Here is a 27,177-nt window from a genome sequence, read left to right as displayed (position 1 = left end):
TCCCATATCATCTATCAGGTGTCCCTCAGTTTGAGCCCTGTTGTTTTGCATTCTCTCTCAAACCTCATCCCAACTCAATCTTTCTATTTCTGTTCTCTTCTTGTCCCAAATCCACACATATCATCTATTCTATTTCCCATACCAAGAGGCCCATGTCTTCCCACCCAGTAGTTCTTTCCTTTATATCTAACTTCTCTCTATGGATTATAGGTTGGTTATCATTTATAAATTGAGTGTCCTCTATTTAGGACTCACTGTTTAGATGTACCTCATTTTTAATTTGATTATTATAATTTTGTGATATGTAGTTTTTGAGTTCTCTAAATTTGGAGTATATAAGGAATCTATCAGTTGTGGAGTCTGTAGCAATTTTTTCCCATTCTGTAGACTCCAATTTTTTGAATGGTGTTTTTTTGTTGTTGTTGTTGTTGATTTTTGTTTTGATTTGTTTTTGTAATTTTTTTGTTTTTGCTTTACAGGAGTTTTCAGTTTCATGAGTGTTCATTTATTAACTGTTGAAAATGGTGCCTGCCTTGTCAGTGTTTAGTTCCTGATGTCTGCTCCTATGACAAGTAATGAACTCACCGACATTCCTCTCTTCTATCAGGTTCAGCACATATGATTGTCATCGTTTTTTGTGCTGGTTGTATTTGTTGTTGCTACTGCTGTTGTTGAGGTCTTTGATACATTTATAGTTCAGATTTTTAAATTTAATTAATTAATTAATTAACTAATTAATTTACATTTCAAGCCCTGCCCTCCCTCCAGGTGCTCACCCCTTCACTGACACGTGCCTCCTTCCTCTCTTCCAGTATCCCTTATTGATACCCCTCCCCTTCTTCTCTGTGAGGAAGGGTCCCCTGACTATCTCCTCATCCAGGCACATCAAGTCACTGTCATATTAGCTGCATCCTCTCCCACTGAAGCCAGAAAAGGCAGCCCTGTAGGGGAACCACAATTAGGCTACAGCTTTAGAGAGAGCCTCTGCTACAGTTCTTGGAGACTCACATGAGATTAAGCTGCACATCTGCTGCAGAGGTGCAAGGGTCCTCATTCCAAACCATGTGTGCTCTTTGGTTAATGGTTCAGTTTCTGCGAGCTCTCAGAGTCTAGGAGCTGACACTATTGTTGGTCTTCCTGTAGGGTTCCCATCCTCTGCAGACCTTCAGTCCTACCCACATTTCCATAAGAGTTCCCAGTGTCGGTCCAATATTTGACTGTGCGTAGCTGAGTCTGTTTCAGTCAGCTGCTAGATAGAGCCTTTCAAAAGACTAATATGCTAGAGTTCTGTGTGCAAGCATAACATAGCATCATTAATAACGTCAGAGATTTTGCTTGCCATGGGATGGTTCACAAGTTAGGATGGTTATTAGTTGGGATTTCTTTGGTCTCTGCTCCATCTCTGTCCCTGCATTTCTTTTAGACAGGAAAAATTTTGGGTTGAAAAGTTGTGAGGGTTTATTGGTATCCTTATCCCTACACTGAGGGTCCTCTCTGGCTACAGAAGGTGGCCTCTTCAGGTTCACATCATCGCTGTTAGTTTTCTCAGCTATCATCAACCCATTGACTTCTGGGAGATTCCTGCAGATATTTTTTTCAGGGTGATAAATTTACATTCTTATATACGCAGTTACTTAGCTTGCAGCATCATTTGTTGAAGACGTTGTCTTTTTCCCACAAGCTACTGGAAAAGTAATCATTATTCATGCTCAAATCAACTCTTGGAACTATAAAAATGACTAGATAGGAAAGACATACCAACTGGTATAGTAATGGGATGAATATCAGGGGAATAATTAACCAATTTCTGAATGTATTTTAGTCCCTTTCATAAAATGTAAGCACTCATTTGGAACTATTATAAGGCTAATAATGCATTTCAAGGAAAGTCATAAGCACAAAGTAAAACTGGATTTTTAGCTCTCATTTTAAAAAAGAAAAAAATCAACCGGGCAGTGATGGCGCACACTTTTAATCCCAGCACTTAGGAGGCAAAGACAGGCAGATTTCTGAGTTCAATGCCAGCCTGGTCTACAGAGTGAGTTCCAGGACAGCCAAGGCTACACAGAGAAACCCTGTCTCAAAAAACCAAAGGGGAAAAAATAAAAGACAAAATCAAACAAACAAGTGACCCCTCTAAATTAAATACAGGAAGAACTTCTACATAATACTGGGTACCAGGAAAGTAAAAAGGAGAAAATTTTCTTGATGTCATAGGAAATAAAAAGGGAAACATTTTTTACAGGTATCCAGTACTGAGGGAGTTAAACCCAATAATTAAAAGAGACCTCATGAAACTAAAAGGTGTATATATAGCAAATCTTCCATCATCCAGTTGAAGAAAGGAAGATCTTTGCCAGGTATATATCTGATGGAGTGCTAAGATTGAGAGTGTTCAAGAAAACAAATAATATAATTATAAAAATTGGGATATAGACCAAAAAGAAAGTTCCTAAAAGTTGAAGCACACATGAAGGAGAAGCATTTTTAAAAGTCTTTAATGGATTTAGCCTCAGTAAAAAGCAAGTTAAAACAACTTTAAGGTTTTATCTTACCCCAGGCAAAATGTCCAAAATCAAAACCAAAATAAAACAACACAAGGAATGCAAAGGACTTTTAAAAGATGGGTAACAAATATCCCCTGTTAGGAAAAGAGCAAACTAATGTAAACATTCAGCAAATCAACATGTAGTCTCCACAAAAATCTGTAAATATATATATTATGTAACCCAACTTTATTACCCTTGAACTTGTACAAAAAGGATTCTGTTTCTCACAACAGAGACAGTTGCTCATCCATGTTCATTGACTCTCCAGCACAAAAACCAGGAAATGAGAGTAAATATATATCAACTGATGAATGGCTAATGAAAATATCACACACAAATACACATATGTATGTATATATATATATATATATATATATATATATATATATATATATATATATATATAAAATCCTGCAGACATGCTTTTTCAATTTATCACCCAGCATATGGCTCTAAGAGGGTGTGTTGGAAGATGAGCATGGGGACAGGAGAACATCACAGAAAGGAAGTCATTAAATATGTCTTCTTCTTCTGTGCTAAATATCTATATTAAACCAGTGAATAATATTAATTTAGAGATGATTCAAACAAAAGCTGGGAAGGTGGCTTAGTTGATAAGGTACTTGCTACTCCAGCCTGAACACCCAAGTTCAGTTCCCTAGCACCCGTGTAAAAAGCAGAGTATATCTTTCTCCCAGAGCTGGGAGTCAGAGACAGGCAGATCCCAGGAGTTCACTGATTGGGCTAACCAAACACACACACACACACACACACACACACACACACACACACACACACACACATATATATGTGTGTATGCATATATAGGTGTGTATGTGTTGTGTATGAATATTATTCAGCTGTCAAGTAAAATGAAATGATTCATAGGTAAATAGATATGGCTTGAGAAATTAATTGTAAGTTAAGAAAGTCATGTGAAGACTACATTTCCAAGCTTTAAGTGTTTGTGCTTCATTTGTAATACCCCAAAAGATTGGGGAATTAATAAGGGAATACAAGGAAGAGAGGATATTTAAATTAAGGGATGATATAAAATGGTTCTACAATGACAGAACATAATATTATAGGACAGAGTTGATTAGAAGAGTTGGGGGATAAGAGGAAATACAGGGAGCAGTAAATGATTTATATCCATCACCATAGATGAGTGTGTCTTTCAGTACTTTCAGTACTTTCATCATAGAAGATTTTGGACGTTGATGGCAATTAATCCAGTGTCTCACTACAGGTTAATATATAGAGAATAAAACTTCAGAATACTCAATCCTAAATGAACTGTAATAGATATAGTCAATTATTTGAGAGTCAAATACAATATATTTTCTTCATATGTACATTTCTTCACACAACTCCTCTAAATATGCTAACATCTGCTTTCCTACCAAATTACATATTCCTTTTTATTTTCATCTCTCTATTTAAGTCTATAGGGTCATGTTTGTATTCTAAAATAATCTTTTTTCCTGAGCCAACAACGAAGTACTATTGATATACCACATCTCAATCTATTAAAGAAAACCAACACAATTGGCTCAGCAAATATCAAGTGACAATTGCTCCTAAGTATGAAATTCTGACATTTAAACATACAAAGATAGAACAGAGACCATTATATGAACTGAAGTAAACTAAAGAAAAGTAACTGCTTGGTTGCACTCTTTCATAAAATAACAATAAAGTTGTTCTTATAGTTAAGAGTCTAGAATGTTTTATCCGGAGGTTATGTGGACATGAATGGGGAAAGACAATTCATTGGTACTCACAGTTTGAAAAGACTTATAAGCTCAGGTAATTGAAATTTGTTCTGGCTCAAAGTCTTCTTCCGAGTGATCAGTGTTCCTAATACTAGAAATTGATGTGCAAGCTGCTAATGGAAGAAATTTATCATTGTCTCTAAACAGATAGCTATCTATCAAACAAAACAACTTCTAACACGAAAAATATTCCTAAATGTAAAAGAGTGGCACTTACACTTTCTGTCAACCAGCAGTTGCTAATCGGAGTCATGGAACAATAAAAAAGGATAGGGAATCTTTCCTGGAGGTGTAGATATTTGAGATTGTGGCTTTAAGAGGAGAACCTACTAAGTGCCAATTTCCTATACCGGAATGATTCCTAACTGCAATCTCATTACTCATCCTTATACACACAGATAATTCAAGACCTCACTTCTGCTGAAACATGTTTTATCATAGAGTAGGAGACAATTACAGAAAATCAAACAAAGCAACAACAAACAAGACTGTGTTGTGCCTATCACCAATTTATATATCTTTAGTAGTACTTTTTTTCCCTAATGCTCATATGTCATATATAAAAATGGTGATGGAAACTTTAGAAGAACCACAGGACTAGGAAGACTTCAGTATGATTGAGTCTTTTATTATATTACAGAAAAGATACACCCAGAAAGTACCATTGATATGGCTGGCTAAGCATGATCTGAACAATTTCAACACTAGCTTACACTCCAAAATAGACAGGGAAATCTTATAGTATCACTCCCAATATGGAGACATACAAAAAGGCTATCAAGAAAAGGAAAATTATTCTTGCCAGAGATAAGTCTTTCCTTTTGGTTGTCAAATGACAAGTTGTTTGTCTTAGAAATATATATGAACCTCCTTAGACCTAGTTCTCTGACGTATTTCAGGGAAGCTCTCCTACAGATTGACTTCCATTCTTTCTACCACCCCTCTCTCTTCCTACCCTCATCTGATGCCCAACCCTGTTTCCCTCCCCACCTGAGTGAGATTCACAAATCCTCCCTTGGACCCTTTTTTTTCTTCCTAGCTTTTTAGGTCTATTTATTGTAGCATGTATTCTATGTCTCTAATCCACTTATAAGTGAGTGTATACCATGTCTATCTTTCTGGGTCTCAGTTACCACACTCAGGATGATATAGGCTCCCAGGAGTCTATGGAGGTGACCCTAGCTTACATTACTAGCAGCAGAGGATATGGAGCCTGAAGGGGCCTCCTCCTTTAGCCAAATGGTATTGCTATTGGAGGAAGGGACACCCACTCACCCAGAATACTTTTACCCAAGTTTTGTTCTTCCAACAAGATATGCAGAGATAAAGTTGGAGGAGATACTGACGGAATTGGCAATCAATGACTGGCTCAATTTGAGACATATCCTATGGGAGAAAGTCAATCCCTGACACTATTGCAGAACAGGAGCCTAGCATGACTGTTTTCTGGGAGGTTTCATCCAGCACCTTCTGGAAACAGATGCAAAAACCCTCAGTCAAATATTTGGTTAAGGTCCTAAAGTCTTGTAGAAGAGTTGAGGGAAGGATTGAGGGACCCACAAGAAGATCTACACAATCAATTAACTGTGACCCATAGGGACCCATAGAAATGGAATCCCCAACAAAAGCACACGCATGGTATGGACCTAGGCCTCCTACACATATGTAGTATATATATAGCTTGGTATTCATGTTGGTCTCTTAACCATTGGAGTTGGGACTGACTCTGACTGACTCTGTTGCCTGACCTTGGATCTCTTTTCCCTGAGTGAGCTTCCTTGCCTTGCCTCTGTGGGAGAGGAACTGCTTAATCCTGCTGAGACTGAATGTGGTAAGGCAGGTTGATACCCATGTGGGCTTGCTTCTCTTCTCTGACGATGGGGGGAGGGAGCATGGAGACAACAGGTTGTGAGGGCAGGACTGGGAGGAGAGGAAGGAAGGGCATTGCAATTGGGAGGTAAAGTGAATAGGTAGGTAGGTAGGTAGGTAGGTAGGTAGGTAGGTAGGTAGAGAGATAGATAGATAGATAGATAGATAGATAGATAGATAGATAGATAGATAGATAGAGAGATAGATAGAGAGATAGATGGGAAAAATAAATATGTATGGGTAGGAAATATTGAATGGACACAGCATGCTGTATTTCTGTTTATTCTCTCATACGAATAAACCTTTAACAATAGTTGAAGAAGAAGAAGCCATGATCTTGGGAGAAGAGAATGGGTGAGGATATGGAGAAAATGATTTAACCATATCTAAATTAAAGAAAACTTCAGATCATAAGACTGATGTGATATCTGGTATAATAAGAGAGTTGATATGCAGGGGAGGTCTGCTTCATTCTGAAGGGCAACAGAAGAGTGGATCTGAGGAAGTAGGGAGGTGAGGGTAACTTGAGTGATGAAGGGAAGGGAAGCTGTGGGTAAAGAGTATTACATTTGAGAAGTATAGATATTCTCTATATTGTTAATATTAGCTTTCTGTAGCATTCTTGGGACCTTCCCAAGTCTGAATCATCAATCAAATAAAAGGGGTTGGCTGGATCTAGGCTCCCTGAACATGAGCTACCTCCAGTAGCAGATGAGCAGACTGGTCTTCATGCAGGTCTAACAACTGGATCAGGAGCTATCCCTGAGCCTATTGTCTGCCTGCCTCTGCATCTCTCGGCCTTCAGGATTCAGTAGGAGAAGATGCACCTAGTCCTGCAGTTACTTGATAATGAGGAAAGGAGGGTTCTTAATGAGGTGAGTGACACCAGAGGGGAGCTTCCCCTTCTTTTTTGAGAAGGAGAACATGGAACAGGGTTGACAATTTGCATCAGAGTTACTAGGAGGAGAGGAAGAGCTGATATTGGGTTGTGAAGTGAATAAATAAATAAAATTTTAGAAAAGAAAATAAAAATAAGAGAAAATAAAACTATAAAGTATGGAAAATTAAAAATAAAATACAGAAAATTTCAAAATAGAGAAGAAAAATAATTTGCTTTGTTTTCTTGGCAAACTTGGAAATAATTGATTTAAAAATACATTCAGTTTTATACAACATTATACAACATATGAATGTATCATTAAATTACTTGGTATTCTTCTAATTCATATAATTTTATAACTGCCGAAGCAGTTAAAATGAATAAATAAAAAAAAATAAACTTGATGGGACAAAATTACAGAAGATATTATTCAGCAGGTGTAAGGTGGTTATACAATCATCCAACTATGATGTAAATATAAAAAATGAGAACATGAAGTCCATTCTCATGGTCTTCCCTGGATCATTCATGTAAAATAAATTACTCTCACAGAATTTCTATATAAAATATTATACTCATAATTACAACTTATAGTTTATTCACTTGGGTTTTTCCAGACAAATAAAGCCAATACAATGTATAATATATTATAGTGGGAATTTGTTAGAGTGTCATCTAGACGGGAAAGCCCAGCAATGTCTATCTGTGTGATGGAAAGCCTGAGAACCTGGTAATTACTTATTCCAGAAAGCTGAATTTCAAAACCAGTTCATTCTAACACTCAATGCCGAATGGATTCATAAAATACCATTATTCTACTACAGACATTGGAAGGTCAGAGAAACCAATCCTAAAGTTAAAAAAAAAAATCTTGTAACACTATCAGCTGCAACAGACACACATGAACAAGGACAAAATGTAGGCAGGCAACATTAGCAATGTAGGATCCTATAGACCATTTTATGAGTGAAATGCTGACAAAAAAATCTTCTCACCTGTAATATAGGTTTTCACCATTCAATTCATCTTTTCAGGAAATGTTCTTACAGAGTCACACTCAGGTGTGTTTCTTAGTTGATTCCAAATCCAATCAAACAGATAATCAAGTTTAACCCTCATGATAAAGATTAATAAGCTTATTTGATTTACTGGATTTGTATCTACATGATGAAATTGTGTCAGCTATGTTATCCTATAGTTTCAAAGTGCTATAGAAGACCAATCTAATCATTTTATTTTCTACTATAATTAGAAAGATGAAGAAGGGGCGAGGTAGGATAGCATAGGGGGCTTCTAGAGAGGGCCGAAAAGGAGATAACATTTGAAATGTAAATAAAAAATAACAAATAGAAAAAGAAAGATTTAATGAAAGAAAAATCATATTGCCAATGGATTGATATGTGATAAAAGTAGATATAAAAGATGTTGCATTTTGATCTACAATTTAAGATGTAAAATGAGTTTGTTTTCTACTCTGATTTACTTTTCTTTAATAAAAATATTATTTTAAGGGATAGTTTTCTCTAAGATGGTTACTTTAATTATTGATTTGTGTATTCTTAGTGTCAGAAAACACCACCTGCCTTTTGGTATCCCTTTCTTCGAAGTACTTTTTCTTAAACACTTGTAATAAGAAGTTTGCCCTAACAATCTGAACCCCAAACCTTGAAATGGCAATGTTGGATATAGTAACCATGGACCTAACATTCTTTCTTTCATTAACATTAGTTAAAATTACCTAAAATTTAAAAAAAAATGTTTTCTCCTTATGAGAAAAACTAAATGAGTTTTTGACCTCTAGCTCCTTGTGCCACAGGGCTGCAGATTACCCAGTTGAACATTATCCTCCTGACAAACAAGATCAGTCACAATTGCTGTCTTAGGGATTTCCTTGTCTCGTCAGGGGGATATTTCAGCATATTATCCCACTTCTGACTGAGACCTGCGTCTCTTAAAGTTATAAATACCAAATTCTCTGTCATCTTAACTGAGGTCTCTATCATTTGTCATCTGATTAAATACTACAAGTTATTTTCCAAATCTGAAGGTCTGTTGATGCCAAATTCCATCAAAATAGTTGCTTAGTTTGGATCCGTTGATATATGATTAATGGTCTGTATATAACACCATCAAACGGTGTCCCGGATGCTCCTAGGTAATTGTCAAAGTATTACCACTAATTTAAATGTCATTCTTTGATTAAATTTTAAAGGGTCATTACAACTGGATATTTTTCATCATGCTAAAAGCTGCTATACACACTGTTGCCTGTGCTCTGGACAACTCAAAGCCTAACCATACCTGCCCTTGGGGGTTAGAGGTGGGGTGGTATGGGGCAATGGGCTATGCAAAGACAGCCTGGTCTCTGGTCCAGTTGAGGTCATGAACCCCGGCAGGACCCAGTGGTGAAAATTTTCACCTACACTGGAAAGAAGGCATTCATTCCTGTCTCCTCTTCCCCTGGCTCCTATTGAAGTTACCTCCCCAACAGCCCCCACAAGAGAAACATGTAGCTAATAATCACCTAGACAATGTCCCAATGACCTTCAGGCTAGACACCTTCCATTTACCTAGCAACAGCAAGATAACAAGCCCAATATAAGAGGGGCTGCTTGGTCCCACCTCGCTCTCTCCCTCTTATTCTCTTTCTCTCTCTTACTCTCTAAGCTTTTACCTCTCTCTAAGATTTCTTACTCTCTAGCCTTTCTTCTCTCTCTCCTTTTCCCCCTTCTCTCTCTCCTCTTGGCCATGGCTGGCCGCTCTCTCTTTCTACCTTTTCTCTTTCCCCCTGGTTTTCTACAATAAAGCTCTAAAACCATAGACTGTCTCTGATCATCAAGGCCAGCTGTGCTTGGACGATGGGATAGGCTTTCTGTTAATGAGCCATGCCTAATCTCCCATCAAAAGGCCTTCCTGTGCTCCAGCTGTGGACTGGACTAAGGAATCTTGCCTGTGTGGGAACCTCTCTCCCTCTGCTCTCTTCCCATATCTCAAGGGCCCTTATTCTGCTCTCAGCTCCTCTGCCATATCCAGCGTGGCATGCCAGAGACTTAGAACCTGGTGCCAGGGGTTCTAAGTCCCTTTGTTCAACCCCCGCAGTGTGGGGTCAGTGGCTTCACACAGCCAGATGCCTACCCGGGGCTGAGTGGAAAGCATCTGGAAGTCCTCCTGTGTCTGCCTGCCCAGAGCACTGGAACTCCCTCCCCTCCCCCCTTCCACTATGCCCACAGCCCCACAAGGTGGCACAGAGGCAACAACACAGATTCCAGGAGCAGGTGAGAAATGCCAAAGCAAGTTCTCTGGACACTGCTGCAAGCTCCATTAATCCTCCAACTGCACCCCATTGGTCCCAAGAAAGCATCTCTTCTAGATAGCATTTTCCAATTGGCTATCATTGTCTGCATCAGCAATCTTTGCTCTCTCAAGCAGTCCTCAAGTAGGACTTCCTTGACAGAGGTGCTTTTGTAGCTGTATGGCCTCCAGGGTTTATATAGAGGCAGCCCCAGGGTTCCTGATACAACATACTACCTGAGGAGAAGAGTAATCATCAATACCACCTAATTGTGAACCAGCATTTGAAGACATACCAACCATTGCTAAAATAATCACATAAATGTGGGAGTGTGGTTGCTTGAATAAGAATGCCTCCTATAGGCTCACATATTTTAATATTAGGTCATGAAGGAATTGCATTACGTGGGAGGGCATAGGAAGTATGCCCAAGCCAGAACCAGTGTTTCTTTTTCTGCATGCTGCCTGAAGATCTGGATATAGAACTTTCAATTCTTTCTCTAGGAACATTTTTGTCTGCATGCTACCTAGCTTCCTACCATGATAATAATAAACTAAACCTCTGAAACTATAAATAAGCTCCAATTAAAGGATCTCCATCATAAGAGCTCCTGTTGTCATGGTTTGTCTTCTCAGAAATAAAGCATTATGTCAGGGAGTAATTATCCACCTCAGGTTAGATTTTAGATTTGCTCTATAAGATGAAAGCAACATATGACACCATTATCAGGTTGAAAACGCATGCCTAGAGATATCGTAGAGCTTAAGAGAGAACATACTATTGTTCCACTAAATGGCTATAATATTGAACTGTCTTCTCATGACACATCAACATACCCATAGATTTTGACTTCTTTTAGGACTCATCAGAGAAGCTTGTGTTGGCAGTAACTGAGAATAAGTACTAAACAGGTAGAACACTAAAAATAAGCGATGGTAAAATATGTAGCCCCACCTTTGATATATCTGCACCTCTCTCTGAAAGGTATGTGGTCCCTGTGGAATTGGGGTAAGAAATGAATCTAAGAACCAGAAGTGGTAGAAGACTACTGACAAAACCAGTCTTCTGGACATGCAAGGATCTGTACATGTGATGTCACTGTGGTTGTGACAGTATTCACGAGGAATGTACAAATCTAAGCCACATCAGATTACATCAAGGAGAGGAAATAAGACATGAAATCCTATGGCTTGTAAAGCATCCATTGAAAATTCTTAGCTTGTGTAAGAAGGAATGGATTTCTCTAAAAGTATAACTGTTGATAGCAGAGGGATGCTCAGCCAAATAGCACAAATATTAGCTTGATGGAGGAAAATTACATTAATTTGGGTAAGAAAGATTACAAATTATTTTTCATTCAAATTTCTATTAATAGTTCAAAGGAAAATTTATTCAACAAGTGTATTCAGTGATATTTAATACTTTGCTGCATCTTAATTTTTAACAAAGTATTTTTTAAAATGCCCAAATGAAGTACAAATAGTGGAAAAAATTTAATTTACTATTTAATTTGATTGAATTTTTGTCATTTATTTACATATTACAAACCTTGTATGTTACAGAAGAAAACAAGCACTTTTATCACTTCTATAGATTTGAATTGATTTATGAGTTGATGTAGCAAAATCATAAAATATGTACATTTCCAATGTCTATCATTTATATTGATGATTATACAGATACCTATTTCTGTTAATTAATTTCATATTATTTTTGCATTGTCTTTTGCTTTGTAAGTACAACACAAACAACTCATCTGTTCCTGATGAGTTTTAGATATTTTTCTATTACTGCTGATTTGGATTATGGTTATTTGGTTTTGTATGCTTGTGTGTGTGTGTGAGGTATGTGTTTAAAAGATAAAGAGAAAAAAAAATGGAAGTATGCATTTAGTATTAAGTTTCATTGCCTAATGTAGCGAGTAAAAATGGCAATACTAGAAAGTAAGACCTGATAGGAACATGCTGTCTTCATTGTCACACACAATAAAATATTTGGTTTAATTTTCAGCTATTTATTAGACTTTCTTAATATCTTTAACCCCATTCAATAAGCTCTGCTTATTAGTAACTTCAGACATATTGTTCCCCACATACCTATATTCTTCACTTATTTTTACAGGATAGACAAATGCCATTCTTCTGATGACTTAGCTACTACCTTCAGAACTAGAATTAAATTTATTTTTAAAATTGACCTTTATAATAACTCTAATTTATTAGGTCCAGCACTAGAAAGCAATGCTGGAATCACCATTAACTTAGGCTTCGTGGGTATTATCTGTATAAAGAAACAGGATGCCTCTGAAATTGTGGTGTTTATCTGGTACAGAGAGAAAAACGATGTCTACCTTCCCCCTAAATTCAGTTACTGACAAATGAGGTATAAATATTAGTTATTTTAAAATTGTTTCATAATTAACAATATTAGATCATATAACACAGATCGCTGTAAATATCATTCTGAATGTGGGTGTTTTGATTAATATTTGTAGTGTCAGAGAGATATTGAAGACATGTATGCTCTCTTTAAAGACACTGTCTTTATAACATATGAAAAGATTAGAAAATGTGGGGCTGTGGGTGTGGGGGAGAGGAGAGAACATGCATCCCACCAGAGTTCCTGTGCTCTGGGCAGATGGATGTGGGAGGATTGACACATGCATTCCACATGGCCCCCAGGTGGGTGTCTGGAAGCCACAGAAGGGGTTAGACAAGGGGCAGGCCGAAGTAGCAGGTTCTTAGCCTTGGGCATCCCATGCTGGATACTGCAGAATAGCTGAGAACAAAACAGGGGTCCGCGGGGTCTGGTCAGTCAGTCCTGAGGCCAAAGGGAGGAGAGGGCAGGGGGAGAAGTCACTTGATGGTTTCCGTGTGGGCAAGGGTCCCTGGTCCAGTCTGTGGCTAGAGCACAGAAAGGCCTTCTGGTGGGAGGTTAGAAGGCTAATTAGGGGAAAGCCTATCCCATCGTTCAAGCACAGCAGGCTTTGATGATCTGAGACAGTCTATGGTTTTAGAGATTTATTGTAGACAGGCAGGGGGAAAGAGAAAAAGTAGAAAAAGAGAGGCCAGCCATGGCCATATGGAGAGAGGGAGGAAGGGAGAGAGAGAAGGGCTAGAGAGTAAGAAAGGTGAGGGCTTAAAGAGAGTGAGGAGGGGCCAAGCAGCCCCTCTTATAGTGGGCTGGCCTATCAGGTAACTGTGGGAAAGAACATACCTGGCTATAATCAGGTAACTGTGGGGGTGGAGTCTAGCCAGAATGCCACAAGCCTGGGACATTGTCTGTGTGACTGGTAGTCACAGAATTATGGAGTTAGGGGCTCTGTGGTTTTAGGCACCTGATTCTGGGAACGTGGCTTGCATTTTTTTGTCCCTTGTTGAGTTCTCTACTGGGTCGCTGGAGCAAGCCCCATTTAACCAAAATAGGCTGCCTATCAAAGTCACAGAAGAAACAGTAAAAATGTATCATTGGCATTAACGAAATGATTTAATGACATTTAATAAAGTGCACATGACTCTGGATAACAGACAATTATGCTTTCATTCACAGGTCATAGGTGACATGATTGCTGGAGCCTAGAATCTTATATGCCAGCACTCTGCAACCATAGATAGACCTTATTGTGCCCAAACTGCTGTCATGAACCAGCTAGAAATTTGAATACTAAAATATATGGAGAAATACAGTGCTGTATCAAATTAAAGTTCTCATTTGTTTACTCACCTGTGTCAGATATTTTGGATGAAATTGTTCTGGTCAATGCTAAGGGCTGACCTCATTAGACTGTTTGGAAGCATATTGAGTACAATGTTAATTAAATATTGTATGTGATCACTGAATAGATTTGGGCATAACCTCTGACTAGTCTGTAGGTCAGACATTTCAGAGCAGGTATTGAAGTGAGAGTTTGGGAAAATTTACCTGAGATCAAGACAGTACAAACATGAATATTAAAAATGGAGGGAGACATATTCCCCTGGGTGTTTCTTCTTTCAAAATGAATTGAAAGAGAGCATATGGAGGCGGCGGTTATTTGTTTATCAACAGTATATTTTGAATTACTTTGGATATAAAGCAACTTTAAAATATATATAATACATTTTAATTGAGAATAAGACAAAATTGCAGACATGTTACTCTTAAAGAGGTTAGATTTTTAACTATCACTACAATCATCATGGAGAAAAGTCTGTTTATATTTACTACTTGACCTTGATTTAACTGTGATTGATTGCATATATACAATGCAGAATTGTACCAGACCTTCAAAAAAGGGTCAGTGCCAATAATCCTCAAAGTAGTCTTCAAAATAAAAAAAAAAAAAAAAAAAAAAAAAAAAAAAAAAAAAAACATGAAGGTAAATTCTGAATTCCTTTCACAAGGTCATTATTACCCTGTGTGCTGGAGGCTTTTATGTCAACTCAACACAAGCTAAATGATTGGAAGTCAGGGAAGCTCAATTAAGAAAATGTCTCCATAAAACCTGGCTGGCTCTATAAGATCTTAATTAGTGACTGAAGGAAGAGGGCCCAGCCCACTATATGTGGTTCTATTCCTGGGCTGATGGGCCTGCTCTTCCTTCTATCAAATAAATAAATAAATAAATAAATAAATAAATAAATAAATAAAACAAGTAACAGTTTAAGCTAGCAAAACTCTAAGAAAAAAGAGCACATATTCCTTGCTGGTGGAAGTACAAACAAATATAAAATATAAACTAAGCAAATATGAAAATCAATATGGCAGATTTTCAGGAAGCTGAGAATGTATCTACTCCAAGGTCCATGTATACTGCCCTTGAGTTTATATTCAAGAGACCCTTACTAGAGTGACATTTCCTCATTCGTTGGTGCTATATTCTTAATATCCAGACATTAAAAACAGCCTTTATGTCCATCAACAGGCGAGCAGATAATACAAATATGGAACATTAACACAATAGATTATTAATTAGCTGATTAAAAAATAAGATTATTAAATCTGTTGATAATGAATGGAATTAGAAAATGTTTTATAATGATGTAACCAAGAACAACAAAGACAAATATTATTTTTTCTCATATGTGTATGCTAGCTTTCAAGCCTTAAAATGTGTGGTACAATCCACATTACCTTAAACATTGGTGTCTAGTAAGGGATAAGGTAGCAGAAGAGGATGTAAGGAAGAAGAAATCAAATATACAGTCTTTGCAGGATGAGCAGTTGGTTGTAATGAGAGGGTAAGGCATGGAAGAATGTGTTAAGAGAAGCATATGGAGCTGGACAACTAAAACTAAAGTGCATTTAAGGACTTATATGGAAACCTACTACAGAAAGAAGTTTCTTATTTTTATTTTTCAAATTTAAGGAAATATAGAAACGTATATTAGAAATGTATGTGAAGTCACAAAATATTAGATGGAGAAAAATACCCCAACTAGACATCTTTTTTGTTGTTGTTGTTTTGTTTTGTTCTGTTTTATTTTGTTTTGAGACAGGGTTTCTCTGTATAGCCCTGGCTGTCCTGGAACTCACTTTTTAGACCAGGCTGGCCTCGAACTCAGAAATCCACCTGCTTCTGCCTCCCAAGTGCTGGGATTCAAGGTGTGTGCCACCACTCCCAGCTCCTTTGTTGGTTTTTATTTGGTTACTTTAAATTTTTTTTATTAGATACTTTCTTCATTTACATTTCAAATGCTATCCTGAAAGTCCCCTATATCCTCCCCTTGCCCAGCTCCCCAACCCACCCACTTCTGCTTCCTGGCTCTGGCATTCCCCCGTACTGGGGCATATGATCTTCACAAGACCAAGGGCCTCTCCTCCAAATGATGGCTGACTAGGCCATCCTCTGCTACATATGCAACTAGAAACACAGCTCTGGGGGGTTCTGGTTAGTTCATATTATTGATCCTCCTATAGGGTGTAGATATCTTATGCCATCAAATGAAACCTCTAGTGCTAGAAGTGAGTTTTATCTTGTTAAGTCAGTAGTCAAAAGGGACCCCTATAAGCACCCTGTAACTCAGGCTATTGTCAAGGGTATGGACTGTTCTGCACAAACTGAAGAAAGTGCCCTATTACTGCAGACAGCACTGGCATATCTTGTTAAACATGGAGAAATCAAAGTGGTGCTGAAGTAGCGATTTCAACCCTACTGAATAGAATTCATGGAAGCAGAGGGAACTCTGCATGATACAGGAAAGAAAAATCCTTAGACATGCAAGAATGATATCCATTCAAGATATACTGGTATAAAAGTGGCACAAACATGTAGGAGTAAATTACTTTCTGGTGGATTTTAAGGCTCCATGACTTATCTGTCTGCATTGCTAGCATGGTCAAGAACTCAAAACTGGGTGGGCTATGGTTCTAGGGGAAAGTTAAACAGTATTGTTCTGCTAAAACTACATAGGAATAACAACTCCTTTTTGGGCTCTGCTATATCCATAAGCCAGTACTCTGCTAAGCCAACATTTACCAAGTGTCCTCTTCTAATCAATAGAAATGAACACAAAGAATTACAGTTGGATAATGTGCAGAACGTGAGAGGTTTGGAGCACACAGTTTTAAATACCATGTCCTTAACAAACTTTCCCCTCTGTGATCAGAGTCCTGTGCAAAGAAGAAATCAGGAAAATTTTAAGAGGGTAGATGAGACTAAGGAAACTATGTTCCCAGATACATCAGGAGAAATGTACATATAAACTCATGGACAAAGTAATTGTATAAAAGGGCCTGTACAAATTCAAGCTAGATGAGGTTATAGCATTGTGAGAGAGAAGTGAACACAGGCTCGCACCCCTAATCAATAAGGTACAAGTAATTGGCACCCTCTTGTGAAGAAAATATTTTATTCTCCAATGGAATCTCAGTAGGTGTATTAACCACACTTGAGGGCAGACCTCATGTCCATGAATGAAGGGCCGACACAAGGGTATCTCAAAATTGTTTTAGACATTTCTGTCATATTGCTTTGTTTAGGAATTTTCCCTTAGTATTTTGTTCATATTTTTCAGTTTTAGATTTCTCATTCTCTCTCTCTCTCTCTCTCTCTCTCTCTCTCTCTCTCTCTCTCTCTCTGTGTGTGTGTGTGTGTGTGTGTGTGTGAGTATGTGTTTCTCTGTCTCTATGCCTCTGTGTCTGTCTGCATAAATTTGTATGTAATATAGGTTTGGCAGATGCTCTGAAGGAGGAGCTGTAGTGGCTAAGTGAATTTCCTGAAGACATCCCACCACCCTGCACAGATGTGATAGGTATACCTGGGAAAGGCACAGCCCCAGAGGTTTGTTTTGTCTTATTTCTTCCTGTTGCTGATGTGCCTTCTCATGTTTGTCATTTTTGTCATCTATCTGGCATGGTCTGACTGGGTGTTATTGTAGCATGTTGTGATTACTTTATGGACGATAGACCAGTCTCTTGGGCAATTTTCCTGCAGATCACCAAGAAGATGAACTTTCATGAGATGAAACCGTTTCGATGAATTATACAGAATTCCTGATTGATTGAAATAATCTAGGAACTTAGAGTAGTTGATACGGAGTCTAAGGAGATTGTGTAAGTTGTTTCACCAGAAACATACAAAAAGTTAAAAGTAAGAGTAGAATGTGCCCCCTCCTTGTAAAATAGTAAGTAAAGGCTTCATAGGTGAGTAAAGGAATACAGTGAGTTTTCATAAATTACTAGCACATAATTATACTTGGAAGAGAAAAACAAGCATGAGACAAGGTAATAATCAAATAAAACATCTCATTCTAGGTTAGGTCTGAGTTCCTAAATTTTGTGATCTATGGATAGGGCCACAGGTTTCAGGGTGCACTATGAAAAGACCGGGTTATGAATAAAGAATGGAGAATTCTATTATGAGTATAATAGTAGAGGATGGATTATTATCCAGTTTAGCTGAAAAAGACTTCAAAAATAAGACATAAGATAGATGATGATCTGTTTCTTGGTATATACAAATTGTCCTTAGCTAAGCATAGGAAAAATTATGACATTATAAAGTCACTTGCTTAATGTTTGTTAATCAATGACAAAAGAATTATTGCTTTGGGAATGTCTTGAACTTGTATAGAGAAAGATCAATAGGAAAGGTTTAGTTATACATAAATTTCAAAAGAAGAATATATTTCAATTATCCTGTTGTAATTCCCTTTTGCTTAAAGATTTTAATCTGTTTCTTAAAGAGTATGTTTTTGTGGTGACTGTTTTTAGATAACATATAACTTATGGCTCTGACATAATCCTTTTCCTACATAGAGAATTTTATCTTAGATGACATGAAAAGGCTAGAGAAAAAAATATATATAAACAAGCACATTTATAAAATGGAGCCCACTTGTTTGTATGTATGTATGTATGTATGTATGTATGTATGTATGTATGTGTGAAGTTGTTGGAGCTTGCCTTGCTTTATCCACTCATTTTGTGTGTGTGTGTGTGTGTGTGTGTGTGTCTGTGTGTGTCTGTGTGTGTGTGAGTTCAAAGAACAGAGAGCCTCTCACAGGTCACACAGAGTTCTGGCTCCAATGACTCCAGCTTTATTGACTCATACAAAAGTCTACTGAGTGACTAATCACCAAGTTCACACTTGACATTGTGGTGTCAGAGCTGTCCTTCCAAAACAACATTCTTTTCTTTTTCTTTCTTTTTTTTTTTTCTTTTTTCTTTTTTTTATGCTGGTATGACACAAGAGCAGAACATGAAGCAGGGTTGGAAACTGAGTGTACTTGCTTACTAATTGTGGCCTCTGGAGCAAGGTATTTAATCTTACTAGTGCTCACATAGCTCCTTCAAATTTTCTATCTCACCCTCTAAGAATAAAAACAGGTAGACACTTTCTGGTGTTATGACTAATGGAACCAGTGCATGTAAAACTTGGAATGCTTTGAGGAGTACTTGGTATATGGGGGGTTAGTTATTGTTTTGTAGCCATTAATAAATTTATTAATATATGTGTCTCTAGTTGCATATTTAGCAGAAGATAGCCTAGTCAACATCAATGGGAGGAGCAGCCTATGATCTTGTGAAGATCATATGCCACAGTACAGGGCAATGCCAGGGCCAGAAAGCAGGAATGAGTGGGTTGGGGAGCAGGGCAGGGGGAGAAAATAGAGGGCTTTGGGGATAGCGTTTAAAATGTAAATGAAGAAAATACCTAATTAAAAAAAAGACCTACTGTATTAGTTAGGGTTTCTATTCCTGCACAAACATCATGACCAAGAAGCAAGTTGGGAAGGAAAGGGTTTATTCAGCTTACATTTCCATACTGCTGTCCATCACCAAACAATGTCAGGACTGGAACTCAAGCAGGTCAGGAAGCTGAAGTTGATGCAGAGGCCATGGAGGGATGTTCCTTACTGGCTTGCTCAGCCTACTTTCATATAGAACCAAGACTACCAGCTCAGAGATGGCACCACCCACAAGGGGCCCTCCCCCCTTGATCACTAATTGAGAAAATGCCCCACAGCTGGATCTCATGGAGGCATTTCCCCAACTGAAGCTTCTTTCTCTGTGATAACTCCAGCTGTGTCAAGTTGACACAAAGCTAGCCAGTACACCCACTGTCTTTTTTCCAATAGGGCATAATATGTCATGTATTAAAAAGATTCTTTTTTGTTGTTGTTTTGCTTTGCTTGTTTGTTTTTAAAAATAGAGAATAAAAGGGTATGGGTTTTGGGAAATCGGAATGTAGAGAGGATCTGGGAAGAGATGGAGGGGAGAACAGTGTGAGCAAAATATATTGTATGTAAAGTTTATTGTTCAAGAAAAATAGAAAACAAAACCTTTCGTTATATTTATGTCTGCAAGTGTTTGCCTGAAAATATGTATGTATACCACCTGTGGTTCTAGTAACAGTGGAAGCCAGAAGACTGTTCTGAATTCCCTGGAATTAGAGCTGTAAGTGATTATGAACCCCATGTGGATGTTGAGGAAACAAAATTCTCTCTGCAAACTCAGTAACTTACTCAGGCAGTGAACCATTACACCTGGCCCCATAATTTGTGTTGTCTACAAAAGGAGCTCTGTTAATTACTGAATATAATAAAGAATTAATACTCTAAGTGTCTGTTTGCATGTTATAATATTACATAGTTTTTGGATCCTTTTTATCAAATATGAGGATAAATTTTTTTCAATTTTATTTTTTATTAGATATTTTCTTCATTTACATTTCAAATGCTATCCCCTTTCCTAGTTTCTTCTCTGAAAATTCCCACCATCCTTTCTCCACCCTGTACCCACCCACTCCTGCTTCCTGGCCCTGGTGTTCCCCTGTACTGGGGCATATAATCTATGTAAGACCAAGGGCCTCTCCTCCCATTGATGGCCAACTAGGCCATTTTCTTCCACATATGCAACTAGAGACACAAGCTCTGGGGGTGGGGTACATGTTAGTTCATATTGTTGTTTCTCCTATAAGTTTGCAGATCCCTTTAGTTCCTTGGGTACTTTCACTAGCTCCTTCATTGGGGGTCCTGTGTTCCATCCAATAGATTACGGTGAGCATCCACTTCTATATTTGCCAGGCACTGGCATAGCCTCACAAGAGATAGCTATATCAGGGTCCTGTCAGCAAAATCTGACAGGGATGAAAATTACTTTACATAAGAGTGATCCATTTTTATAAAAAAAAAAAAGTGTATGGCCTGTGATGCAAAAAGAATAGAGAAAACATATCCTAGATTAAAATTACAAACATTTCACTTATAAAGAGACTGATTTGGGGAATTGCAGGCTGGTCTCCAGTCAAGCTGAGGTCTGAACCCCTATGGTCATAATTCACCTACATGACATGGTAGGCATTCCCTCAGGCTCCTGGAACTCTTTCCCCTGCCTAAGGTACCACCTCTCACAGCCCCCACAAGAAAAGCATGGTCAGTAGTCACATAAGCAATGGCCCAAGCTTTTGACCTTCAGGCTAAGTCCTTCCCAGTTACCTAGCAACAGTGAAGACCATAAAAAAGGGTGCTCAGCCCCCCCACTCTCTCTCACTCTTACCCTCTTACTCCTTTGTTCCTCTACCTCTCTTCTCTCTCCTCTTCCCTTTCTCTTTGTCTTCTCTCCTCTCTCCTTTCTCTTTGTCTTCTCTCTCTCTCTCTCTCTCTCTCTCTCTCTCTCTCTCTCTCTCTCTCTCTCTATCTATCTATCTCCCTTCTCTCTATCTCCCTGCATTTCTATAATAAAGCTCTTAAACTTAAATAGAGTCTCTGCTCTGCTCTGCTCCATCAAGGCCCGCTGCACACTCTGGTCAGTGTTGGGAAGTCCTTCCCTGATTCTATAACCCTGGTAGCTTTAGCAAAGTAGTACCAGGGGAGGTCCCTGGCCGGGGGCTGCCCTTCTTCCACCCCTGCCACATGAGTCTGGCATGCTCACCCAGAGCCCCCCAAGGCCTGTGTCTGCCTGCCCAGAGCACTGGGGAACTCTGGCCAGATGTGAGGCCCAGTTTCCTTCCTGTTTTTCCCCCGGCCTCCCCAGGCCCCCTTTTATTTTGTTCCCAACAACTGACAAACTAACTGTAATGTATGGATTCTTTGGGAACTTAAGTAAGATTAGCCAACTATTAGTGACAACCAAAAATCGACAATGCATTATAAAATATTAAGTGACTATTATGATCTTTATTAGAGGAGTTGTATACTAAGTTTATAAGATATTCAAGTTCTATTTTTTTAGAAATATAGAGTACTGACAAATACATGTTAATTAATTTAAAGTTTATACATTTCTGTTCTCTCAAAATCATTTGAAGTATTAATGTTCATAAGTGTATGTTTGTGTTCCTCTCAACTTTGGTCCAAAAAGTTTCTTTTGCAGTGTTCAGATGTTAATATAGAAACTCATAAAATATATATGAGTAAAATTATTAGTAAGCCAAAAAATTTGCTGTACAATTATATCTTGAAATATTAAATATTCATATTATTGATAAGTTAATATTAAGCATATTCACTGTAAAGATAATAGTGATTTAAATTATAATCATTAGTGTCCTATTGTATAACTATTGTGCTTTCAATCTAAAATGAGAGTGGGTATATATTAATTATATTTTATTATATTGTATACATGTTTGAAAGTCTCAAACAGTAAACTTTTTAAATGCTTAATTAAAGAGCAAACTATGCATCAATTTACATCAAGTCCAAGTGGATCCAGGACTTCAACATATAATCAGATAAACTGAATCTAATAGAAGACAAAGTGGAAAAGAGCCTCGAAGCCATTGGTATACGGGGAAATTTCCACCAATGACTCATACCCTAAGACCAAGAAAAGATAAATGGGATCTCTTGAAACAGAAAGGTGTCTGTAAGGTAAAGGACACTGTCAATAAGACCAAAAGGCAACCTGCAGATTGGAAAATATCCTTACCAATCCTACATCTGGTAGAGGGCTAATGTGCAAAATATAAAAAGGACTCAAGAAATTAGACTCCAGGAAACAAATTAACCCAATTAAAAAATGGTATGCAGAGTTAAAAAGAGTATCCTCAACAGAGGAATCTCAAGTGGCTGGGAAACACTTAAAGAAAGGTTCAATATCCTTAATCATCAAGGAAGTGAAAAGCAAAACAACACTGATATACACTACCTTGCACCAATCAGAATGGCTAAGATCAAAACTAAACCAACAGCACATGTTGGCAAGAGTGTGGAAAAGGGGAAAGTCTCCTCCATAGCAAGTGGGATTGAAAACTGGGACAAATAGTCTGAAAATTGATGTGATGTTCCCTCAGAAAATTGGATATAGTTCTACCTGAAGAACTAGTTGTACCACACCCAGGCATATACCCAAACTATGCTCCACCATACCACAAGGACATATGTTCCACTATGTTCATAGCAGGCTTAATTGTAATAGTTTAAAACTAGAAGCAATCCAGATATCCCTCACTTGAAGAATGAATACAGAAAATGAGTTCATTTACATAATGCAATATTATTTGGCTATTTAAAACAACTGCATCAAGAATTATAAAGGCAAGTAGATTGAACTAGAAAATATCACCGTGAGTGAGGCCTCCCATGCCCAAAAAAGTCATGTATACATGCATACATGTATATACTCACTGATAAGTGGCTATTGGGCAAAAAGTACAGAATACATATGATATACCCCATAGACCATATGTTAAAGAAGAAGGAAGGCCAAACTGAACATGTTTCAATACCACTTAGAAGTGGAAACAAAATAATCTTAGGAGGCAGAGGGAGGGGAGAGAAGAAAAGGGGGGTGTCTTAGTTAGGGTTTCTATTCCTGCACAAACATCATGACCAAGAAGCAAGTTGGGGAAGAAAGGGTTTATTCAGCTTACATTTCCACATTGCTGTTCATCACTGAAAGAAGTCAGGACTGGAACTCAAGCAGGTCAGGGAACAGGAGCTGATGCAGAAGCCATGGAGGGATGTTCTTTACTGGCTTGCTCAGTCCACTCTCTTATAGAATCCAAGACTACCAGCCCAGAGATGGCACCACCCACAAGGGGCCTGTCCCCCTTGATCACAAATTGAGAAAATGCCTCATGGAGGCATTTCCCCAACTGAAGCTCCTTTCTCTGTGATAACTCCAGCTGTGTCAAGTTGACATAAAATTAGCCAGTACAGGGGGTATGATAAGTTAGGGGGGGGGAGACAGGAGAGAAGCCCAGAGAATGAGGAGGATGAATAGAAATATATAGCTGGTAGGGAATAGGGAAAACCTCTAGAAAGTCCGAGAGATCTGAGATGTGCAAAGCTCTAAGGACTCAACGTAGGTAACCTTATTAAAAGTGCCCAACAGTGGGAAGATGGAACCTGAAGAGACCACACCCAATAGTTAGAAAGGGCTCCCAATGGAGGGATTGGTACACCAAACCTACTTCAAAATTTCTAACTCAAAGTTGTTCCTGTCAAACAGAAATGTAGGCTCAAAACTGGAGCAGAGACTGAAGAAATGACAGACCAGAGACTGGCTAAATTCGGGATCCATCTCATGGGCAGACAACCTAACCCTGTCAACATTAGTTATGCTATGTCATGCTTTTAGAGAGGAGCCTAGCATGGCTGTCCTCTGAGAGACTATACTGGTCTCTGACTTAGACAGATGCATATGCTCATAATCAAGCATTGGACTGAGGTGGGGTCCCCTATGGAAAAGTTAGGGGAAGGATTGAAGGAGCTGCAGTAGATTGGAACCCTATAAGAAGATCAACAGTGTCAACTAACCTGGATCCCTAGGAACTTCCAGAGGCTAAGCCACCAACCAAAGGGCATACATGGGCTGGTCTGAGGCCCCTGATACCTATGCAGCAGAGGGCTGACAGATATTAAATTCTGGCTACCAGCTGGGCGGTGGTGGTGCATGCCTTTAATCCCAGCACTTGGGAGGCAGAGGCAGGCAGGTTTCTGAGTTCGAGGCCAGCCTGGTCTACAAAGTGAGTTCCAGGACAGCCAGGGCTACACAGAGAAACCCTGTCTCGAAAACAAACAAACAAACAAACAAAATTCTGGCTACCATATGATACACACACACACACACACACACACACACACACACTTAAATCATCATTAGGTGGTTTCAAATTCTGACTTTGTCATTCTCTGGCTTCATGATATTAAGGCAAATTATTACCTTTCTTAATATTAAATCTTAGCTTATTTGCATGGGTGGTACAGTTTGTGAATGCCATATCTATAGAATATAAATACAAAGGCAGTTCTTAAACTGATTGAATATTTATTTGAACCCTCAGAATCCTCAAACCCCATGAAAATATCTACATTTTTTATTGTTCCTCAGAATAACCAGATTTAAAATGATGCAGATATAGAGACAGAAGTTAAAGATTGTGCATTTAAACTTACATACATGTATGTACACCTAGGTGCATGAACGTATACATTAATAGATAATGAATCAGTAAACAAAGACATAAGCAGAAAAGTAGTTAGTTTCGGGATCTTGTGAAGATGGAGAAGTCACTTCATTTGCTCTGCAAGCAGGTGAGCAAACAAGCCTGGTCTGATTGTTCGATCCTGAATTTAAAGTGTACCTAATAGGGTAATACTACAGGGCCCAATCTTAGTGGGTCAGGAATATTGATATTCACCTAAAGGGTTAGATGATACAATAGATGCAACAGGATACAAAACATTACCATCTTACCATCTCATTCTATCGTGGGTTTTAAATGCCCCGATGTCCTCCAACATCTCTGTATGCGAACCTCCACACCCAGTGCGTTGCTTCCCACCACAGCGTTTACAGAACTGTTTACCAGACACAGCCTCAAACAATTGTTTTCTAAATTGCCTCTCTCTAAATAAAGTTGAGAGAACTATCAGCTTATCAAAAAAAAAAAATAATTGTACATTAGTACATCACAGATAATCATGTGAATCAAGTTTGTTAGACATTCTCTCTTGCTTCCTTTTAAGACTGATAAGATCTTGGCTAAAACAAATAACTTCAGTTTTCTATATGGCAAATGAACTGCTATGTCCATTTTCATATAATGTAACTTTGTAAAAAGAAATAATATAGATAAAATTTGTAATTCCCACTTTTAAAGATGTTCATTTTTAAACAAAATTATGAGAACTAATTTAATCTGTGTGAAAATTTCTTTTATGAAATTATTTTAAACCTAAATAAAAGATATATAGGAAAAGAGAGAAGCAAAAAAAAAAGCATTGCAGAAGAACGTCATAACATGAAGTGATAAAACCAAACAACCCCTGCCAACAGTAACCTTTAGAAGAGACATTGCCCTTCAAACTCATCTGAGGATGGATAAATGAAACCAAAACTCAACAACAAAACCTTGGGTCAAAACCTTTTTCTCACAGACAGCCACAGTTACAATGTGCCATCTGTGGAAGAGATGTTCTTAATTGCTTTGAGTTACCTACCCATGTTTGTCCACACTATTTGTTAAATTTTGTTTTGTTTTGTTTTAAGGATTTTTCTTTAATATTTACCTCATTTCACTTTACAAAAAAAATTAAACAACTTGTTGGTTACTTAGATTAATAAGATATTCATTTCAAGTATGAATTAATTTTGCTGGATTCTAATTAGCAATATTAAAATTTTAAGTTTGCTACCAGCAAATGGCCATTTTCATATTTTTACATTTTTATTGACATGTTTATTACTTTCTGATCCTAAAAAATATGCCCACAAATATATTCCTGAGTGTTTGTTTTAATATTGTTGAAAGTGGTCAAAGAACTTCTGCAGTATATGAAATTATATTTAATATTTATCTATTAATATGCATCCAATAACCTTACTGCTTAACTTAAGTAATTTAACATACATTTATACATTTCTTAAGCCTTGTGTTGACAATATTATTGATATATATATATATATATATATATATATATATATATTATGATCTAGTCTACTCTTTCTCCAGTTTGTCCAAGTCATGCTCACAGAAATATGTCCCAATCTACTTCAACTGCTTTTAAATATTTTTCAATATGCAATTAGCACTGTCTGTATGTACAAGAGTGTGTTGTCATATAGTGGAGAACAGATGACTAGAGGTGACCAAATCCTCAAAGAAAAATAACTCTGGCTCCTACAGCCATCATCAACTTTCAATATTCCTTCAGTAGAGGTGAATCTTTGAACATCCTCTAATCCACTTAAATATTGATGTGCTTGATCTTGTGTTGATGAAGCTACAGCTGCTATGAAACATGAGTGCAACACCCGTGACATATTCAGAAGACAGAGAGTGTTTCTGGGCACTTTTTCCAAATGAATATGACTTTCTGTCTAATAACAATAATAATGATGAAGGAGAAGGAGGTGGAGGAGGAGGAGGAGGAGGAGGAG

Source organism: Mus pahari, chromosome 22 (genome assembly GCF_900095145.1).
Source record: "Mus pahari chromosome 22, PAHARI_EIJ_v1.1, whole genome shotgun sequence".
NCBI lineage: Eukaryota > Metazoa > Chordata > Mammalia > Rodentia > Muridae > Mus > Mus pahari.
Note: the sequence above shows the minus strand (reverse complement) of the source record.